This window comes from Anopheles cruzii, chromosome 3, assembly GCF_943734635.1.
Source record: "Anopheles cruzii chromosome 3, idAnoCruzAS_RS32_06, whole genome shotgun sequence".
Taxonomy (NCBI): domain Eukaryota; kingdom Metazoa; phylum Arthropoda; class Insecta; order Diptera; family Culicidae; genus Anopheles; species Anopheles cruzii.
Window position 1 is genome coordinate 49,175,104 of NC_069145.1, and position 23,087 is coordinate 49,198,190.

A 23,087-nucleotide genomic window follows, 5' to 3' on the forward strand; every position below is an offset into this window, starting at 1 on the left:
ATCAGCCTTACTAGACAGTGTGATAAGTCCAACCGTTGCGATGCAATCTGCACATATGGCGCGCGATAAGAGTTGTTTTGTGATTATAAGTATCATGCCGGAGTTGTGGACTGGAGCATTTATTCTACGGTGACCTAAAGCGAATGGTATCCATGAGAAGAATTTATCAAGTCACTTGGATAGTTTGCAGCACATAGTGAGTGATTCACGCGAATTAAAGCGTCATCAAGTGATATATTAATTACGCGACGAACCATTTTTCGTAAGGAATGGTCGAATTGAATGAAAAACCGTTACTTGCATTCAACGCAACAGGTATGGTATCCACAATCTGCAGTATCTATATGTTGATTTGTGACCTTCACTAGTCTTTTGTAATGCTTTATTGTTTGCCCGTGTCAATAAACTGTTGATGGCTTTGGGATCGAGCTAACAAGCTGCGTTTGAAGATATGGTTAGTGGCATACTAATTAGCCTTATTTACAACATGTACATAGCACATAAAGTTTCTTAACGATTCATTAAAAAGCATACCGACACAAAAATATTCTACAATATCCCAATTTTGTAAAAGGTTCGTGTTTGCGTTGGAAGGAAGTTAAACAAATAATTAGAATGAAATCCATTACTACTTTTACCTTAAACAGTTCAAAATGAAAAACGAGCTGAAAATAGTTTACGGAACGGAACGAATCAACAAGGAAAATTTTATTCTCAGCATTAACAATGAATCATAAAAAAATCGTTTCGATAATATGTTTAAGGGAAATCGTAGTAGAATCGTGTGAATCTGTTTCCATCCATGTAGGAGCAAAAATGGTAAAACGCTCATAAACAAGATTGCTTCTTGGCAACGGATCACCCGTACGCTGCTAGTAAACATAATCGAGCCTTGTCATCGTAGCAAACATAGTTTGTTGGAGCATGATAAGTACTTGTTTGTAATGAAATTTGAGCACTATGTATTCTCGGGCGGAGACAAAGAGTACTATTTTTAGCCTTCGTCGAGATATGTTTGACCTTAAGCACAACCTGATTTATTGTGATATATGCATTGCTACGTGCATTGCCACACATCACGCACTTGGACTTGGAGGACGTCGTTCCGCTATTGCATCCATTCTGCAACGATCTCCATATACCATTCTTCGTTACCCTTTTCTTAATTTTGTCAATTGTTTTAATTAACTGTTATTTTCAGGTTTTGTTTTTAGTTTTATACTATTGAATAGTTTTTTTAACAGTAATTTCTACTACCAATTCTCAATTTTATTTCTGTTTATATTTACTTTTTATGCACGCTCGACAGCAACTACTGCTGTCACTGTTCACAAAGAATATTCTACTTACCAGCGCGGAAGCTCTCCCTTGACTGTTGGCCGTGCAAACATTCTCAAGCTTAGCAAAAACGTTACGTTACGTAAATCGACGCCGAGAATGAATAGCGGATGGTAGCATGACATGGATTTTCCTGGAGATGGGATTCCCACAAGTTTGCCGTGGAATTTGTGGAGTATACATTCAATCACGGTCGTTCGTTATAACCATGAAGAAAACATTCAAATATCGATGTACAGTTTAACTTCCTACACAATCAACTCTATTTGATTCGCAATCATGTCATTTGTTTAATTTTGCTGTGCCAAAAAGCATGCACTTTGTCTTCATCGATACCTGTTTATAGAATTTTTTGATTGCATGCTATCCGTATGGAAAGAAGAATGAAAGAACTGAAATACCGATAGTAAAAATTCGAACCTGCGAACCATGTACGCTAATTTGGATGGCATTCACAGACGTGAAAATAAAGTTTGAGACATGGGCAAACAGAAACGAACAAGGGTTTCTTGGTATACGATTGAAGCTCCATTCCAAAAGCGTTAAGTAAATAAAAAGTAAATCACGATCGTTTTTCCGTCATAGATACACGATCAGGGACTTCGTGTCAATGATCATTGTTTCCCTGATCGTTTGGTGGGTGGCAGTGCAGGCACTGTGTTTATGGTTTCTGTATATAAAGCGTTCGTCACTTATATATACAAATTCCTGTTAACAGTGTGCATGTTTGCGTTGCAAACATCCCAGCTAACGTTTCCGTTAAGCCGGTTGTCTAACCCAACAGGGTTATCGTGCCCAAAATGTAGTATAAATTGGTGCGGCCAATCGGTTGGTAGTGCCATCGGATCTGCGGGTTTAACACTAAAACTCGCTTCAAGCAAAGTTATGGTGATTAGCATTTTATAAAGCTTATGAAGACGTGGAAGGTGTGTTTTTTGTACGAAGTTGTTTTTATTGTGTTGCATTGTCTCATCAGGGGATTGTTATTAGTTCAACGGAGATCTTAAGTTTGAATGTTATCTGTACAGTGCAGTTATTGTTTTTCTGTTATTTTCCTGTGTATGCTGCTTCCGGATTGTAATTATAGTAAAACCATCTCATAATTGTAGTGATGCTTAATGAGAGGTGTAATTTAGAAGCGGAAGGAAGTTGTGTGACGGTATCGGATTTGTGGCAGCAAAAACTAAGACCATTTCATGGTGGGTACTAACGTGATAAGCATCTTAATAAATAAGTAGACACACTAAGAAACAATAATGCTCTTTAAGCTTAAAGTTATGCCGTTGTTCATGGTTTGTGTACATGTTCTGCATTCGTATGTTCATCTAGTTTTAAGCACATATAATGTGAAAAAGGTAAAAAGCACGTCTTATTTTGTTGAATATATTGCTTTTCATTTTCACAGATTTGGCTGATGGCCCGGATGATTGTGAAGAAAAATTGCCTCGTTTCGGACCTATTTTGGCATCAAAATTGAGTGGATTTTGCAACCGAAAACTGTTGTTGAAACGCCTACCAATTCTTGATTGGTTACCAAAATATGAAAGAAGTTACGTGATCGAGGACGTTGTAGCTGGACTGTCGGTTGGATTGACCGTTATTCCGCAGGGTATCGCTTTTGCTGTTATGGCCAACCTTGAACCGCAGTACGGATTGTATTCGGCCTTTATGGGATGCTTTACTTATTGTATTTTTGGAAGTTGCAAGGACCTTACGATTGGACCAACAGCAATCATGGCACTCATGGTTCAGATGTACATTGCTGGTCTCGGAGCAGATTTTGTGGTTTTGCTGACGTTTTTAAGTGGTTGCATTATCTTACTGTTGGGCATACTTAACTTGGGTGAGTACAATATCTCCATTTAAATATACGGCCAAGAGGACTGATTTAGTGATGTTTTTTTAGGATTCTTGGTCCAGTTTATATCGATGCCCGTTACAGCTGGGTTTACGTCTGCAGCAGCCATTACAATAGCCAGCGGACAACTAAAGGCGTTATTAGGTTTGCCTGGTCGATCTAATGAGTTTGTTGGTTCATGGATAAATGTATTCAAACATTACGATGAAACGAATACGTGGGATGCCGCACTGGGATTCACAACAATCATTGTGTTGCTGGCACTCCGGCAGCTACGAAACGTTCGAGGCAAATGGTCTGTGGCAGGAAAATACATTGCCTTATCGCGAAATGCCGTTGTAGTGATAGGAGGAGCTTCTTTGGCGTACTACTTTGCGTGTTCCCGAAGAGAACCATTTTCTTTAACCGGTACGTATCTCTAAGCAAAGTTGCGGTACCAAGCAGGAGAACGATTTAATGTATTTAACTTTCATTCTCCTCTTTTATTTCACTATTTCTCTTTCAGGAACCGTTACTCCTGGACTACCACCGGTAAAACTACCGCCATTTAGTACAGTTCTTAACAACCAGACGCTTACTTTTCCTGAAATGACTTCCAAGTTGGGTTCCTCGATAATAGCGTTGCCGCTGATTGCAATTCTGGAGACTGTGGCTATAGTGAAAGCATTTTCGAAAGGAAAGTCGATTGACGCCACGCAAGAATTGATAGCACTAGGGCTGTGCAACATTTTCGGGTCATTCGTCTGTTCCATGCCCATCACGGGTTCTTTCACGTGGAATTGCAACCGGGGTTCTCGTGCTGCTTTCGCTTGGTCTGCTAACTACCACATTTTATTACATTCCTAAGGCCGTCCTAGCCGGTGTGATGATTGCCGCAATGTTCTTCATGGTAGAGTTCCATGCTGCCGCGGAAATTTGGCGAACGAAGAAGATTGATATTATACCTTTTATAGTGACGTTGGTTGCTTGTCTCCTGCTTGGTTTAGAGTACGGAATGGTGATAGGAATTGTGTTGAACATATGTTTCGTGCTTCACGTGACGTCTCGACCTAGCATCGAGCAGGCGGTGTTTCGTACAAACTCAGGTATTGAGGCCATGATTGTGAAACCGGATCAAAGTCTTATCTACTCATCCGTCGAATACCTGAAGCACGAAATAATAAAGATGGTGGATAAGTCTCAAGTGCACGCGCTGGTAATAGATGGCACTAACATTTGTTATATCGACTCCACTGCCGCCAAGATTCTCTCGAGTACTGTTGAAGAGTTGGCAATACGTCAGTGTGCAGTATGGCTGTGGAATTGGAACCGAGCAGTTAAATGTACGTTACTACGATTAGATAGAGAATTATTTTACAAATTATTTAAAGACGGAGATTTGGAAGAGTTGCCTAAGCAAGTGTGCATCTAGGCAGCAGTGTAGTAATATAGAACAAAGCCTTGAAGGATCTTTTAGGTGAGTTTATGAAGTCATTAAACTTGTGATTATGTGATCGTATGGAAGTATTATAATTATGTGTCGGCAGTAACTGGTCTATAAAGTAAACGGCAGGAAACGGTCGAACGAGTAAATTTAGACACACATTCTTTGTTTCGAATGAATAAAGCAAATTACAATAATTGCAACCTTTTTCAAAATGTTTTTATATTCATATTACTTCAGGTTCTATTGAATTGAAACGAAATAATATATTAGTTTTAAGTTACCACTGTGAATGCTTCAAAGTTAATTAATATCGTATTATTTATTTTAAAATTATATAATTGTTCAAGTAAATGATCTACAGGCCTGACTAAAACATATAAAGGCACGCATTTCATTCATACCTCTTCACTGGCAATTACAACCGTCGAACGGTGTTGGGGGTCTGCAACAGAGTCGATGTTATTCTCTGTTGCTTACTGGAACGTTATGTTTTTACTGGTGGGAGGTTGTTGGCCTCGCGCCAATCCCCTGGTACGTTGGTTTCGGGAATTGAAGCCAGGTCAGCTGCTTGATAACGACGAGCGTTACGAGTTTACGAGCTTAATCTGACGAGCCAATACGATATGGAAATACGAGCGGATCAGAATTCTTAGTAAAAAAGGTAATATTAAACTAGCTGACATTAAGGGACATTCATTCATGCAGTTTCATTCACACCAAGATCCGGGACGATCAAGCATAGCCTGCAGAACCTGACAATCGCAAAGATCACTAACAAGCAAGAACAATGGTAGCTCACCAGCGTACGTGACAAGATACAAGCATAATGACACTATGAAGGAAGCCGAAGAGTTAGGACATTGATGACCCCAAAGCTTAGACGTCTCAATAATGTGTGAAACTCTGTCAATTGCAGCTTTGTAGTCAGCATATATAGTCAGTTTATATTATTTTTCTGTTGTGGTGTTTATTAACTTTGTTTCTTTAACTTTTTCAATGCAAACCGTTTTCAGAAAGCATGGATGATCATGAGGTTAGTGTAAATGAAAGGGGACCAGTATCGGAAAAGATCATTAACAACAGCAGCTCGTTCGGTAAGTACAATAATTATGATCGATTTATCAAAATAAATATTTATACTATTTTTGTAGACGAAGATATCCGTGAATCGTGTCCTTCATGGAAAACTATTGCAGGAAAGTCGGTTCATGGCATTTGTACCCGTAAGCAACTGTGTAAACGATTTCCTGTACTCACATGGCTACCGTCGTACAGCCTGGGATACCTCGTGGAGGACATTGTCGCCGGACTTTCCGTTGGACTCACAGTCATACCACAGGGAATTGCATATGCAGTAGTAGCAAATCTAGAACCACAATATGGACTTTATTCTGCTTTCATGGGTTGCTTTGTTTATTGCATCTTTGGAACTTGTAAGGATATAACAATTGGACCAACGGCCATCATGTCGTTAATGGTGCAGGTTCACGTAGCCGATCTAGGACCAGACTTTGCCATTTTAGCCGCATTTCTAGCCGGAACCATAATTCTTCTACTAGGTTTGCTAAATTTGGGATTTCTTGTAAACTTTATTTCAACGCCAGTAACGGCGGGTTTCACTTCGGCCGCGGCCATAACGATCGCGAGTGGACAGATGAAATCACTTTTGGGAATTCATGGAAAATCGAACGAATTTCTGGAATCGTGGATCAATGTATTCAAACACATTGAAGAAGTGAGACTATGGGACAGCTTGTTGGGGGTTTCATCCATTGTCGTTCTTTTGTTGCTTAAGAATTTAAAGATGATCAAAGGTTTTAATCTTTGCTCATGTTTTGGAAAATACGTGGTCCTCTCCAGAAATGCAATAGTAGTAGTTTCTGGAACGTTACTGGCGTATTTACTAAGTGAAGGAGGCTACTCGGACGTTTTTTTGTTGACCGGCAATGTCACATCGGGGTTGCCTTCCGTGCAGGTACCTCCATTTTCCACATCCGTTGAAGACCGAATGTACAGTTTTTCGGATATGATATACGAACTGGGAACTTCCGTAATAGCATTACCCTTGATTGGTATTCTTGAATCAATTGCAATTGCGAAAGCATTTTCCAAAGGGAAGTCTGTCGATGCTACTCAAGAAATGATTGCCCTCGGATTGTGTAACATTGCTGGCTCGTTCGTTTCTTCGATGCCTGTAACTGGATCATTTACACGATCAGCTGTAAACAACAGCAGCGGAGTTCGCACAACTTTCGGCGGTATCATTACTGGCATTGTAGTCTTGCTAGCACTTGGCCTGCTAACTAACACGTTCTATTACATTCCTAAAGCAGTTTTGGCGGGCGTGATCATTACCGCAATGTTCTTCATGATCGATTTTAAAGTTGCAAAAGAAATTTGGCGCACGAAACGGATAGATATTGTTCCAATGATTGTAACATTTATCACCTGTCTATTCTTAGGCTTGGAATATGGTATGGTTAGTGGGATTGTTGTTAACTTATGTTTGGTACTATATGAAATGTCGCGTCCAAAGATCACTTTTCAAACATTAAAGGTCGACTCTCGATGTTTATTGATTGTTCAGCCTGATCAAAGCTTGGTGTATTCATCTGCAGAGTATTTTGAGCATCAAGTCGTCAGGATGGCTTCGAAAGAAGATGTTAGTATCATTGTTGTCGATGGATCGCATATAACATCTGTAGACACAACAACAGCACAAGTTTTGATGAGATTGACACTTGATCTAGTGCTTCAAAACCATATCGTTATCTATTGGAAGTGGAACCGCTCGGCACGTTGCACTTTGCTTAGGATGGACTTAGAATTTTTCCGAAACATAGTCACAAAAGAAGAAAACTTGGACGTTGTTTTGAAAGAAGTGAATATGGCAAACTTACTAAGCGTTAACAGTGACATAGAATGAAGAATTGGCATTTTGGAAAGTTTGCCTAAGGTAGAAACTGTTGTTCATATATGTAACTTAGATTTACAATTATGGTATTTAAATAAATCAATTAACTAATAAACAAAAAGCCATGTCTCACCACATTGATTGCAGATCGATCAATTTTGCATCCACAAGGAACCTGCTGTTTGGAAGTACCAAATTCACGCGAAAGGAGATCCACCAAGCCACGTGGGTGTTCCGGACGGAGCTACTTCCAACCAAATAGTAATATATCTTCAATACAAACTCCCTAAAACAAGAATCGATGCAATAGTTGTACAAACAAGGCATCAGGGACAACAGGTTTTGTTTCAGAAACTATGCCCAAGAAGTTTTCGGTGAGCGTTGGGGAAAACCCAGATTTGGCTGGTTTGACGCTGAGTCTAGGGAAGGGACGGAGAATAAAAACCACTGCGCACAAAGCAATAATAGCTAATCGCAGGACACGGGCATGCGTAGACTACCCGCAGTACTAAAAGCTCAGAACCAAAGAACACCAAGTACACAATTAAAAAAAAACGCTGGTGAGAACAACAAAGACTACGTAAATTTCAGGAAGCAAGAGTCAACTATCACCCCACAATCCAGTTTTACAAAAAGGAAGCAGGTCACCGAAACAACTTTATGCATAAGATTACCCGCTACCGGGACAAGGTTGGAAATTTGATCAGTAACCAGCCAAAGGTCCTCTTGTGATGAACCAAGCGTTTCGATGAATTCCTGAATAACCAAAATACCGGGCAGCCAGCAGCTGCATAAATCTGTTTCTGCCACCGAACATCGAAGAGACCCACAGGTTCATTCTTCTACTAAAGAATAACAAAACACCAGACACCGATGCGATTGTAACCGAGCTCGTAAAAAAAGAAGATGGAAAAGTCGAACACGAGATTCATCAAATCATAGCTGCGGTATGCGAATGCGGTAGCGAATCGATGTCTTGAGACTATAATCTAAGCATCATGCATTCTATACATAAAAATGAAGATAGACTAGTACAGTGGTCTCAAACTCATATTAGCATGTGAGCCGCAGTAGAAAGTAACAGCTAGTCAGCGGGCCGCACCACATAAAGAAAATGTTTTTTCATTAAATTTTACGCACTTTGATTTGGTTTGGATTTGAAATAAATCGTATCGGTCACTTCTGTGCCGGCAGCTGAACCGATAAGAACACTTTCTTGTGATGTATTGCTGACTATTCTGACAAAACAGTCCCTAACATCTAACTTCATCAAATATATTCATTTGGTCTTTTTTATTTATTTTTAACTTAATTTTAAGACTTATAGCAATTTTGTAAACCAAGAATAATTTAAAAATGCAATTGAAGTATTCGCAAAATTATTGTTGCAGTAATGCAATAAATAAATTTTGACCAATACTTAACCATCAGCAACTCAATGTGTTTCGTAGCAGTGATTCAACCACTACATAGATCTTAGGTCCTGCAGAATCCGTTAGCAGATACAGTCATCTCTTTTCCCGAACGAATACCGATCGTGTTTTCGATTCCTTTTCTCTATTATTCTGAGCGAACAAACCCGTTGCACGATCGTGCTCTAGCTTCCCTCTCCATTGTGGCGTTGTTTGCATCGTTTTCGCCGATTTCGCCGGTTGAATCACGGTGAAAACCAACAAACGAATGATACACATATGAATGAATTTGGAGATCGGCTTAATTGTTGAAACGCTTTTTAAAAAGTGCGTTCTGAGTTGTTTGAACTATTGAACAACTATTGTGGACGTTAGAAAAAGATTTAACATTTGTCCGACGTTAAGGGGAGTGTGACAATTCGTTTTTAAAACATGTTTTATGTCGTAATTAAATTTTTTTTCAATTTCTCTTAACTTGTGTATGCGCACAACTGTAGGCTCAGTGTATATTCAAATTACACACATGAACTGAGATTGACCCAATGCCAGAGTATCCGCCAACCAAAGCCAACCTAATCCAACCTTGATTAGTTTTCTAAACTGACAGCTTGGTCTGTGGACGAAGTGAACTGTGTCCAGGGGCGCGGTTCGCGCGCCATGTCGTAAAAAATGTGATATTTCAATAATATTGTTCGCTCTGGCAATAAACTGTGTGAAAGAACAATAAACCCTGCCTTTCTCGGCCAGCCTCCTGGCCCTCATGCTGTTTTTGTAGCCCGGATGCTATGTGAACTTTGTCTGGGTCGTCAAGATATGGAAGGCGGTAGACAGCGCGAGCCGCGATCATGTAAACGGCACACCGTGAACGTGGGCGCAGTCGATTGGGAAACCTTGCTAAAGCATGCCAGAAACCCTGGTCAACCGGGGAACGGATGGGTGGAAAAAAGAATTAGAAAAACTTCAAAAATGAATTCGTTTCCCTTTGGACGCGGATATGGAGCAGATGATAAAAAACGAAGCGCTCGAAAGAGTTGGAATCTACAAACGCTGACTGTTCGATTAACAAGTTTGCAAAGTATTCCATAAAACGTATCAACGGTATTATATCTTTGCTTACCTAAAGAATGTTGTTTGTAGTTAAAGTAGTTTATATTTCTGAACCGATTCAACCCACCCGAAGTTTGGTCCAATAGTTCAGAAGCGCTATATAGATATGGAATCTATCCTCTAAGGAAAATGTATCATTTGTCTTATTGGTTTTGCAACAATCAATCGAATGGCTGGGGTGCCAATTTCAATATCATTACGCTGCAGGACTTACCCCGGCGCCGTCGGTCACTCTACCGACCGACCGACGAACTCTATACCTCTTTGGTGGGTAAGATCATCGATAACTTTTTCGTGAGCTCAGTAACCCACCAGCACTGTTCGGTTGGTTATTGTAATGTGGGAATGTTGTTGCTCCCACATTTATACATCCCACAATCTATCTATTGGGCCGTGATTAGTTGATCAAATACTTTATAGAACATAATATGATCGATTCGGTTCGCCCCAAGCTTGATGCCGAACCGAATTCAGCAAAGGCTTGGCCACTATTGATTTCTTGCTGTTGTATTGAATGGGATGATCATACACCGGATGCGTTACGTTACGTTGCAATCGGCTTACTTTATTTCTCAACATTAATTTAATAACTCAATAATCAGAACGCGTTGGAATTTAATGGGCTGGATCATTTTGGTACGGTGATTTAGTGGACCAAAGCCGCCTGCATGCTTCGGAGTTTGTCAGGCGCGTCAGGACACCCAACCTTAACTTAAGATGATGGGAATGAAACGAAATAAGAAACGAGAAACGAACGAAAAACGAAACGATGTGCGTCCAACCCCAAAGAAAAGGAGAAAGGAAGGTTAGAACGATCCCAGAAGCTCCGTATCACGGAACCCGTAGTCGGTCTCGCGATTGGAAAGCATCTGCAAAAGCTGGCTTCCCACCTGCTGCCAGCCTGGGGGCTGCGTTATTGAAAGTTTAATTTTGTTTTCTTATTTCCCGCCTCACCGCTTAGATCTTGCACCGGGTTTCGGACTGTCCCAGCGTTTTCCTGTGCCAACACAGAATGCCCTCTCCGATCGTGTACTCGATTGTTGTGTTTGAGTCTGAGTCGAATTGAATTGATTATTTCCCGATGAGTCGATGATGAGAAAGAATGAGATTTGTTATTAAGCAGGGTAAAAACCCTGATTAATAATGAAAATGCCGCGGCTTTGAGGGTCGGCCGATCTTTGAGTGAAACATCTTCACCATTGGTCATCTCTAGGCCTTTTTGCCAAACAACCCTCTACAGAGTGCCTCCTTTCGCTTTACGGGCCGATTTCCGTGGCGTTCATGAACAACAATGTAGTAGGAAACATTGTACACGTTATAGACAATCAATGTACAATGTACAATAGTGAAATAGAAATTGATACGAAATGGGTTAATTTCTGCCGGCTATGAAGCTGTATTAGCGTGGATGGTGTTGTTTTGAATGTGAAACTTGCTGTCTTGGCCCATTCTCGCTATCTAGTTGGAAATCACCAAAAGAGGAGACAGAAATTATCATTTGAATAAAAACAACAAGAATTAAATTAACTATTACTTACTGAAACAGGCAACAGAATTGAGTGCTAGCGTTAGCCTTACGCTAGGTTAGTAAACCGTTTAAGTGCGTCGGTTCTATTTTACTTCTCGTAGACACTCACTATAAGGGGTTGGATTTGTCGCTCGATCGTTGCCATCACACGGCGGTGTTGTCGAAACTTGTTTCTGTTCGTCATCGCACTGATGGCCACTTATCTGTTCTCTTGCGTTGACTTTCTCGTTGTAGTTTTTTTTTTCTCGGCAAGACACAGATCATCATGGTTTGCTGCTGGACGGATGCATCCAACAACTTGAAAATCTAACAAATCGTTTAATTTATGCTGAGGCATGCTTAAACATATTTCTTCATCATTAGCGCTGGCAACCAATAGATACACTCTACGGTGAAGTACATGGCGATGATGAAGCGTGAGTCTGTTCCCCTTGGCACACGGGTTATCGAGAGGTACGAGGAACTGAAAAAGAGACGGTTAGATTTTTGAAAAATGACTTAATTAGTGCCACCAACCTGATTGGTATAAGTCGTTGAGAGCAGTTTTTCTGCATATTCAATTACCAACTCATTCGCTTAGTCCGTTGCAAATGTTAAGGTGCCTGTAGATGTTTCTTGTGGTGATCAAATTTCGTCGGTAGATTAAGGGTTATTGAGAGCAAAGACTCTAATACGTTATTTCACTGTTTTCCCTTTTTCCTTACAGCATCGTGTTTAACCTAGTGTTTTCAACCGATTCTAGAGCGATCGAAACTAAACAATATAGACTATTAACACAAAGATACAACGCTCAGGCGACAGAAGAAAAGGAATACAATTATCGTACAAACGTTTTCGGCAATTTCTTTTAGGTTGCACGAAGACCTTATTGCTTTCGTTAGGTTGTTGTTATGTTGGTTAGTGCAGTAATTTGTTAAATTAGTTGATATAGCATATGTGCAAACACAAAAACATATGTTTTTGTGCCTTCCTCATTTACTTTTAACGTAATTTTGACAAAATATACCAAAACTTATGTATCTTATTCAGTTTACATGCTTTGTGGTTGTGGCATTTTATGGTTCTTTATGTTCCAGGGTAGCGGGACCCGCAGACCATGACTATATAAAATTTAATTCTATACGCACGAACACTTGACGTGAATCTTTTGTTCAGCAATAGTTTTCCCCATTCTTCGACGCGTTCTGCTAGTGCCTCTGCTGTGTTTCCGCGTATGGACTTGCCCACTCACAGAGCATTTCTACAAGTACCCACCTTGTGGCTCAATCTAGTTGCCCTTCGGGTGAAGAGGGTAATTTTCGGAGGTCTTGTTTTGATTTCACGATTCTTGTTTTCTCCTGCCCGTCAAGATGAATTCTGATATTTTGTTCACTTATGCAGTTCGGTTCACTAAGCTCCAAACGAAATTATATTGTTGTCGGGAGTGTCGAGGGATAGCAAGGATAGCCCAATGCCAAGCGCTTCGGTGCCATTGAGGAAAGAAATATGGGACTCTCGGGCAGACTTTGCTTCCCGACTCGAGTGGCAAACTGAAGATGTTTCCGCTACCCGCAGGCCCAGCTCCAGCTTTCATGACGCGAACCGTTCAAGTGAGATCCTCATGGATGCTGTCGTCCTCTTGAAAAAAATCTTCCAAGGTGAGAAATAATATTTATAGAAATTATGATAATTACAATGCAGAGGTGGTATTCCATCATCGATCGCTGAGAATACACTTCTATGTTGTTCTCTGCCTTTTGCGTATTTTCTTGACAGGTTTGAATGGAACAAATCATAAAATCGTATGCGTAACGATAAACACTTGTTTTGCCTAATTTTCGACTCAACAATTAACAGTATAAGGACGTTGGTGCCTCATGAAGGTTATGATTTAAATTTGTGCATTTATTACATTTAGCTATTAAATGTGTTAAAATAGTAATTACTCATATACGATGTGTTGTGGACTTCAAGTATCGCCGACAATTTACATACTTATTTAAACCAGTTTTTAACCCACCTGTATTTAGCCTAAAGTGTGTTTGTGTCCATAAAACCGCTTATCGTCAAGCATCAAGCAAAAAATCACGACTGTTCGTCGGATGTCTAGTATTTGTTACACAAATGTGAAAGCGTCAAAGCGAAAAAACATGTGATCGAAAACTAACGTTTTCAACTGCGTCGTTTGACAAAATTACAACCAAGTGATTTACAATTCTATCGTCATTGGCCTCTACAATGAATTACTGCTACTAAGTGAAATTAACTGTCCGAAGCATCAAAGAACGCCGAGCGTCGCACGCAAACGCAGTCAGTTGACGCTTTTTAATCTAAGGGTGTGGCGAGACATTTATTTCTTCTTTTACTCTTTTACTTTTGCTCTATGTGTCGACGAATTTTTTCCCCCACAAATCCATGAATATTTATGCTTTCACTCGTTCCGCCCGAAACCGGTTGCTATGCGGTACGGAGCCGTATCGGTCAATCGAATATGTATTTCAAGGTGATGATTAACCAGATTAATTTTTCTAGCTGACAGTCCTATGCTCAACCTCTAAAAAATAATCTAGAAAAAGAAGGTAAGCTTAACAGGCCAAGGCGGTTGAATGGAGTAACTATAGGGTTATAGTTATAGGGCTCGCTATCCATCTGTAGCGAGCATGCTTGGACTCAGGATACCGAGACCGCCATAACGAGCCAATTTAACATTTTTACTGCGTCGTCAAACACATTCTCGTTTCCAAATTGGTTCGATTCTCTGAATGGTTACGATCCCTGGGGTGTTGGCATCGGTTTCAACAAGAAACGAAACACCACAGAGTCAAATTTAAACTATAGGCTGTTGGTGCTATGATAATCTCTGGTTTATTGATCAATACTCATCCAGGCAAATAAATTTTAACGACGGTTCCACTGTACCATTATTCCGCAACATAGGCACTCTTGCATAAGCCAACTGCGCACTCTTTGAGTGTATTTTTTGGTGTACCATCAAGTGGTCATTATTATTTTTTTTTTAATTTTAATGAAAACGAAACGAAAGAAATTTCATCATCGCAATACAGTATCCGATCGATATGAGTAGACGGAGTAATACTTCATAACGTTAAAAACGCGCATGTTAGGAATATAATGTTGCTTCATTCCGCCTACAAAATCTTCTGCCCGGTACTCCAGGAATGACTAGTCTCAAACGATGAAAAGGAAGTTTGTAATTAACATGGAATTGTCAGGTACTACGTAAGAGCTTTCTTCTACTATGACCTTGAGCATACATATGACAGCATGATCACCGTCAAATCGTATGATCCCAAGATTAGGTGCCAAATAAACTAACCAGACTTGTGAGAATGACCGTGCCCAAAAGCCGTCAGGCGAGTGTGAATGGCAAGCTCTCTGACTTTTGCACTACCAAAAAGCGGATTGAGCCAAGGGGATGGCCTTGCTTGTTTCTCATTTAACATCGCGCTTTAACTCAGGAACCATTTACTACAAGTCCTCCCAGAGTCCTAACAACTGAATTTTCTTGCCATTTCTACGTCATGTGTGCTTTTTGTGCCCTCGAATCTCCCGGCAAATGTTTTAGTCGTCTGACTAATGTTTTTGTTTTCTAACTGACTCTGATAACTTGCGGTTCAAATGATTTTTACAAAACTTGCGTAACGAATGCTTTCCTCATCATTCTGGATCAGAAATTCTGAAAATATGTTAGCGAAAGTTGTTTCACAAAATGTAATGGAAGACCTATCATGGGTTACTCATCGTGTAAGGAATACGGATTGGCTAATGCTTTTTTACGCATATTTTTTACACAGTTAAAGTCGAAAACTGAACTGAACACGTTTACAGAGCCTCCGAAAAACATCGAAAAAGTATACGGCGATAATGTATAACACGTTACAGTCCACCACAACTCTCTGGGGATCATTTATACGAGCCTTCGACTTCAAAACCTCGCTCTGCCTTCCTGCACACCTTAACGAACTTCACGGGAGAATTTATTCACATTCTAGTCTCCTCTACCAAACTATGGTCCAAGCTGCTGAACACCCATCCAAATCCTCAACAAAAGACAGTGGGGTCTACTTCGCTAATTAAGACGTTATATTCGAGGATATTATTTCTCAAAACAGGGTTCCCTCTGACTCGTGTCTTAAGCATTCGCGATCCCATTTTCGTCGCCAAGCGATGCCGCGGACAGGTTCTTGATGGGAGAGCTAAGCGAGATTTCTCATGGTTCCTGCGTGTTTGGTTGGTCGTTCGCTCGCCAGAGAGATAACCTTTTGTTGGTTCTGTTGCTCAAGACTATTTCGAGAAAAAACTTTGAGTGGAGACCCCAACTCCATTTGGTTGAATTTCTCGTTAACCGTTAACAAACTATCTATACGCAGATATTGGGCTACGGTTTAGCGCCAAACGATGGCGTTTTCTAAAAAGAAGGATCCATGTATTGTGCAAAAGATATCGTCTATTACAACATCATGCGTGGATGGTGAATATCAAAAACATTTTTATTGTTAACGTCGTTTTTTTGTCCTTGTTTGCTAACTCTGTATATCCAATAATTACTCTGGTGTCTAACATGAAAAATTTCACATGAAGAAACCGCTACTTCCTTTTTCATCCATATATTTCTCATCTTCGTGCAGATCTGTTACTCCCGAAAGGTCACTCTTAAGGAATGCAGGATTTTATCTTTGATTTCTCCGATTCACCAAACTGGTTCGAAATAACTATGACCATGCGACGAGTGCCGAACTCGTGGTTAAAATGTACACGTCAGAAGTCAAATCGTGGTTGCTTGAAGAAAAGGGTCTGATCAGCTCTGATCTGCTCAATGTGTCTTTTCGCTATTGTTCTTCCAACGGCATGAACGATTTTCGCCTACGCGAAAAATGCAAAATAGTTTTTGCTAAACCTTTATGAAGTGAAGGAAGCAGAGCAAAGTTTCACCAGCACCAATGCAGACACCAACTTTAGGTAGCAGGCAAAAATGACTGTTGACAGAAGTTTATGCTAAACTAGAGTCGTATGCTGGGACTGCACACGGTGTCGTTGTTATTTGATGTGAGTTTTCACTACAAACTTGACCCATATTTCAATATAGAAAGTCAAAGCTTACTTGCAGTCGATGCAACTGATTAAACCAATCATCCTTAGGGTCTCGCCGGCAAAACTCAAATCGAACAAAAACGAATCAAACAATGCAGAGTAAATAAACCAGCAAAATACCGCCAAAGCACCGTTGACCATCGGCACGGATAAGGACGATCAGAGCGCGCTGCCCTGTTTGCCGAAAGGAGTTCTGCGCAGAAAGTAATGAAACAAATGAAAATGATCATATAAATCGCTATGATAATAAATCAGATAACTTCCTAGTGGCGATGCAACGGGCTCGATTGGAGGGCAGGCGAACGAGGCGTGCCGCTTTGTGAGCCGAGGATGCCAGCTGCAGTACTGTTGGGACGAGGGAGCACTTCCTTGTCACTTGCCCATGGGCAGCCCCGTGACCGGCTGAGTTTTTGAACGACCTGAAAGGAAAACGACGATAGTCGAACCAAAGATCTGGTTGTAGCACGGCTATGCATATCATCACCTTACGAGTTTTTGCAGCGGTGAAAGAAAGCGTGCAGTAATGAACGGAGAAATAAATGAAAACCTTTCAATTCTACCCATAAGCCGACCATCATACTATGCTTCGTGCTTGATTATCTTCTTTCGGGCCGTCGTTCGAGCGCCTTGCATTTGCTAGCATAATAAGTAAACCCGTGCACGGGGTGAGTAAAGAGCGGAAGTTTATATTCAATAGCGAAAATTCACCCATTTTTATACCTTAAGCCAGCGTTGTCTGCAATGCCATCTAATGCTTCGTTTGATTTGTTACACCATATTAACTTATTGTTACTAACTACGTGTTACAATGTGGAAAATAATTTTCCAATAAACCATTTTGATAAAGATCCGAAGATAAATATGGCCCGGTCCGTTCTTCCAAAAAAAAAGGTGTCCGAAGGATTTCGTTTGACGTCAATTGTACATCATTCGTAGATCGATCAAAACGTTCGTTTTTCATGAAACACCTGAAAACCGAGATAAAAAAATGTTACTAATACGTTAGGAAAAATCCACTCGGTTGCTTTACAACTTGCCTTCAAAATTTTAAAGAATTTTTGGCGCAGATCACCGTCAATTTTCAGTTGCTGTCTCTTCGTTGTTCGCTGATCGTCGCGTGCCTTAAACAGATTAAACAGTCTGGCAACTCAGGGCAAGTAAACAAGTGGTGCGCCGAGCCTTGTTTCAGCTGAATTTGATGAACTAACTCAAGGATACGCTGTACCGAAACCTACCATATCATTCCGAAATGATTCAATCATGTTCGATAAAAGCATAGCAATTGAATGTGTATTTTAATAAAGATTATATTTTTTAAATATTTGCTTTATGCTGGACATTTAAAAGACTAGCCATACTGACTAGAAAAGAGTAGAAAAGACTGACTAAGATGATGATGAGTGCCGAAACAAAACTAACTATCGACCAGGTAGTATTGGAAGTGAGTATGCACTGAACCTTTTCCGGACCACTGATGTTTAGTCCAAACCATTGCATTCGATATTCGATTTCAGGGTGGTGGTTTGAGTCTTTATTATTTCATTTACCTCGTCATTTTCCGTTCGCCCATCGAGGCTTTTCGGTCATCACGACGTAGCATACAGTGCCCTTTTCAGAAATCTCTATATTCTTGCTAACTTTTCTTACTTCCTCATCATCACCAACCACGACGCAACCAACCCACAAAAATTTTACTTCAATTTTGTCCCACCAACATGGACCGCAATGATCGGCTCATTAATTTTACAGCCACGAATGCTGCCCTCTGCCCTGATGTCGTTGTCGATTTAATGAGTGTTAATTAGCATAAATGAATAAGCCCCGTTAAACATAACGAAAGTTAATATCTGGCTAACCACAGAGGGTCGGGTCACTGTCGAATGCAGTGTTCTGTTTCTTTTGGGCCTACTTGGAGTTGAAAAGCCTTCCGACGACAGAGAAAGTATAATGTCCAATTTTATAACGCAACGCCGTTTTATCGGCGAGATCGGGTGATCACATTTGGTTCATCGGTAGCTAATTATCTGTCAGTGTATCCAGTGTGTGAGTTGGTCCATCCCGTTGGCCTCATTTCCTTGGTGCATAATTGAAATCTATTTTTACATTAAAACTAATTCTGTGCAACTCACATGCAGAACAAAGTAAGCAATGTGCTTTTTGATTCCCTAGCATACTTTCGATAACTTCGAATAGGCACAGAATCTCTGATGAATAAAAATCGGAAACTTCCAAAATGTTAATTCATGGTCATGGATTGTACATGAAACACCGAGCTCTTTCAAGTTTCGCATATCTCAATCCACCTCTATTGGCAAAGTTATAGCCAATCGATTAACTCGTATACGAGAAGTCAATTTATTCAAGATGTGTCATGCAATTTTATAAGTCTCCAATGGCGGAGAGCTTCTCTTCCTTACACACATTCGATAAGAGTCAATTTTTTATATGCCTTTTCGAGAAGTGAGCCTGGATGTAGCAATACTAATACTACTTACCGGCCAATTCGAGTCTGAAAGGCTTGTTCGACGATGGTGTGAATATCTGTTCCGGACCTGTAAAATTCGCTGGCCGAGAATCGAAAGCTACGCTTTTAAAGTAAGAGGCGATTTGGATACTGTTCGGATCATGGTGCATTGGCTTTTCTGCATACTTTTTCTTTCCCATGCACAAACGTGCTTTTTGTCGGGTTCCTTTCGATTTATTCTGCCTCGTTTTGGATTTTAGCTCAGTCGACCAGTCTTCCGAAGAAGATAGTTAACTCGCTCACTTTATCTTTATGCAGCAAAACCAGGACCCAGTGGAATCACTTTGCATTAATTTGGGCGCGGATGTCGCATAAGGGCCTCCCACACGTTATTTACCTTGTAAAAGGCGTAGCGGAAAGATCAAGAATGTCAAACTGACGTTATAGACCCATAGTACAAATAATTGGTTGATGTTTTTGCATGGGTTGCTGACTGCACACACTTTTTAATGAAGGGGATGCAGTGTTTTAATTTCCCCGTAATTTAATAATAGCACCCGAAACAGCCAAACTTGAAGACATGGTTTGGTAGTCCATTTACCTATTTAGACAAGTTAAAACCCGTGACAATGATTTCCACACATGCTACAATTTACCACCCTGAACAATGAACATCCATACTAGCAACATCTGCTGTTCAGACCATTGGAAAAAATGATTATCATGTATCAAAACAATTGCCGGTACTGGAGTAATGGCTCCTGCTCTTATTAGTATCAGGTGGAATTGGTGATCGATAGGATCAGCATCTTTTGTGCGATTGCCACGCTGGACGTAAATAATGCTCAGCGTTCGGTTAAGGGTTCGATTCTTTGTTTAAGAGAAGACCAATTTTGAAACCATCCTGATAAGATTTCTATTTCTGTTTCACCGGATCTTGTTGTTGCCATAGTCTCCATCCATGGTGGCCCCTCCATAGGTTCGGACGTTACGTAGATTTGTCAGTGGTTCCAGTGATGATCTGATTCGAGCGGTGACCTATTAAAGAACTTTACAGATTCTGAAAATCAGAGAACTTTACAGATTAATTCAAACGGCCACACTTTTGCACACACTTTGCCTCTTTTGGTTTTTCTCTATTTCCTCGCAATGTGCCTTCGAGTAGCTGTTGAATGGATTGTTCACTCTTAATTAGTGCAATTAGTGCAAATATAAGTATGCTACCACGGCCGTGTAATGGTACATGGCTTGTAGAAAAGAACCGAATGTTTAACGTTGCTGAAGCTACTATTGTTAAAGAATCTTTCGGAGAAGAAGCTGCTTTGATACCAATGAATTCCAATGATTGATATGCCGTTTGATTTCATAAGGTTGCAGTTCCTGCTCAAATTGGCTTTCACTATTATAATCATCAATTCACAGTTTGGTAGTATATGATATGTGCAGTACGGTTTTGGGGGAGTTGCGGGTTTACCATTCCTTGAGCTAAATAAACTCCAGAATCAAAGGTTGAGTGATTTTTTTAGTTGGCTCATATCTGGGTTGTGAGCATAGGCCAACAGAAACGAACGCGAGGCGAAACAAACCAATTTCATGAGTACGGCGATTTCAGGCAAATGAACAAGCAGAAGGGCTGGGCAAAATAGAGGTCGGTCAGATCCATGGTCTAAGCAGTCCAACAAGCTACTGCCGCGACGAGTCAGCGGAGCGAACAGTTGTTTACGCTGCCGATTGCTTGGCTAATATTGACAGGGTTTATGTCGTATTGAAAAGAAAGGTTAAAACTCCGATCACAAAATGAAATCCAAATCGTTCAGCAATCGTTCGTCGATCGAGGACGACACTGTGAAGATCATTTGACAAACGAATTTGTCTATTCCCAACCCTATATTTATTCAACTAATAACGAGCGGATTTATTTCTTCAAATTATTTCTTTTCATGTTGCCGTCAGTGCTGCCGGCCTTTTACATTTACCAGCTAGTTTCACTGCAAAGCTACCGTTGCTTAATACCACGTTTCTAAATGAGCAGCAGCTTCAAGTTTCGTCTTGGGTGTCAGTATCACGGATCTTATGGCTTACTTGGGATCTTTTTTTTAATATATTTGCAGGATACCGCAGCATAAAAGGGATTATTTATTGGCTTGAGTATCAAGTTACTTGCTTTGGTAAAATCGCTTCTTGTACGGTTGATTTCATCCGATTTGCAAACACCACCACCGCATTCGCCAATCTCACTGCCCGTGATCCCCAATGTCGGTTTCGGTTGAAAAAGACAAGGTAAAACATATTTGCCAACGGCAAATCTTCCCCAGCCATACCCCGTAAGCACACACTGAGATTAAAGTACGTATTTTGAACGCAAATTAGCATAAGCTTCATCTGTGTTTAAATCAAGGTTACGACGAAGAGAATGGCGATGGTGTACGATGTTTTTTGATGGTACACGCTATGGTTTGTGATGGTTTTAAAACATCTAGCAAGCCAGTTTTGGACACTTTTCGTCTCGATCTGCTCTTACCTGACGATGCGTGCGGGTGCGCTAGAGTGAGTCATGTAATATTTTTCAAGTGACACTTATATTTTACGTAGAACACTTTATATTACACATAACACTTTTAAATTATACATTTTTTTTGTTTTAGCAGAGTGTAAGGTAATGTCGAATGTGGTTCGAAAATCAACACCCTGTGTAATCATATGTTATAAACTTGTAGTACGTAGACGAATTACTTCGTGCATCCAATTCTTTTGTTTGCCTTTTACACGAATCTTGTAGACTGCCGCAGCATGGAGCAGACAGTGCAAAAGCGATTGGAAAGCAAATAGTTTCGGACGATTTTTTCGTAATATTCTTCAAGATCTCATTAATAAATAGTATAATTCTTCACAATCATTAATAAATAGAGCCACGCAATAGGATTTTTTAAATGTTTTCTGGTTACCGTCCCATTTGTACGTCCGTAGTGCAGAATCATCGGTGTCTCTAAGACCACGTGTGAAGTACGCAAACCAACGTTTTATAGTTATTTCTGATGCAGTGGAGTCCTTATAACTCTTTTTAAGCCATTATTTCGCTTGAAAGATATTTTTGCCCCCATCAAGAAGCAGTTAAAAGTTAAAAAACGAAATTAATGTTATGTTTTATCCATTGTTTTAAAAATAACAAAAGTAGTTTCACTTCTAGCACAATAACTGCCAAACTCATGAGCAGAATATCATGAAATTTTAACAGTTTTCTTTCGAATGTTTGTAGTAACTGAAAAAGCGATGAATGCAATAAGACTACCGTTATTTATGGGTTATGTCCGGGACTTTAAGGCGCGATGTTGCAGAGGAGTCTAGCTAGGCCATCACCTTGGCGCAATCCTTTCCCGCTTTCATATGCGGCCTTGAAGTCGACGAAAAGGTAGTAAATGTCCTTACGTAACTCAATCGTCTTTTCAAGGATCTGCTGAATTGTAAAAATCCAATTAGCGGTAGGTTTTCCTTTTCGAGATCCTCCCTGTTGGTTACACACTATCTAATCAACGTATAGGAGTAGTCGTTCCTGCAGAATGAAGGAGAAGATCTTATAGACGGTACTCAGAACCGTTATACTCTTATAGTTGCCACATATTAACTTGCCTCCTTTTTTATGTATCTCTCTCTCTTCCTACGTTTACGAGCTCGGCTACAATCCTTTTGGCTGGTTACTGATCCAACCTTGAAATTTGCAACCTTTTCACGGCACCCACGTGGCTCTGTAGATGTCGCATATTTGGTGCTTCACCAGGTTCCTTGCGGATTCAAAATTGATCAATTTGCAGCCATTGTCGTTAATTATTTCGTGTAGACTGTGAAGGCCGGTGCCGGTGTACACTGGCTCCCTACTGACTTCAGCATTGAAATCCCCAGACGGAAAAACTGTCAGAAATTGGTGCTGTTTATTCGCTGGCGACTACAATGA

At 40.3% G+C, this 23,087-nt stretch overlaps 1 pseudogene; it reads left to right on the forward strand.

The window, feature by feature from the left end:
• Positions 1 to 182: 182 nt before the first annotated feature.
• LOC128274641 (sodium-independent sulfate anion transporter-like) lies at positions 183 to 5,835 on the forward strand (annotated as a pseudogene).
• The last annotated feature ends 17,252 nt before the right edge of the window (positions 5,836 to 23,087 follow it).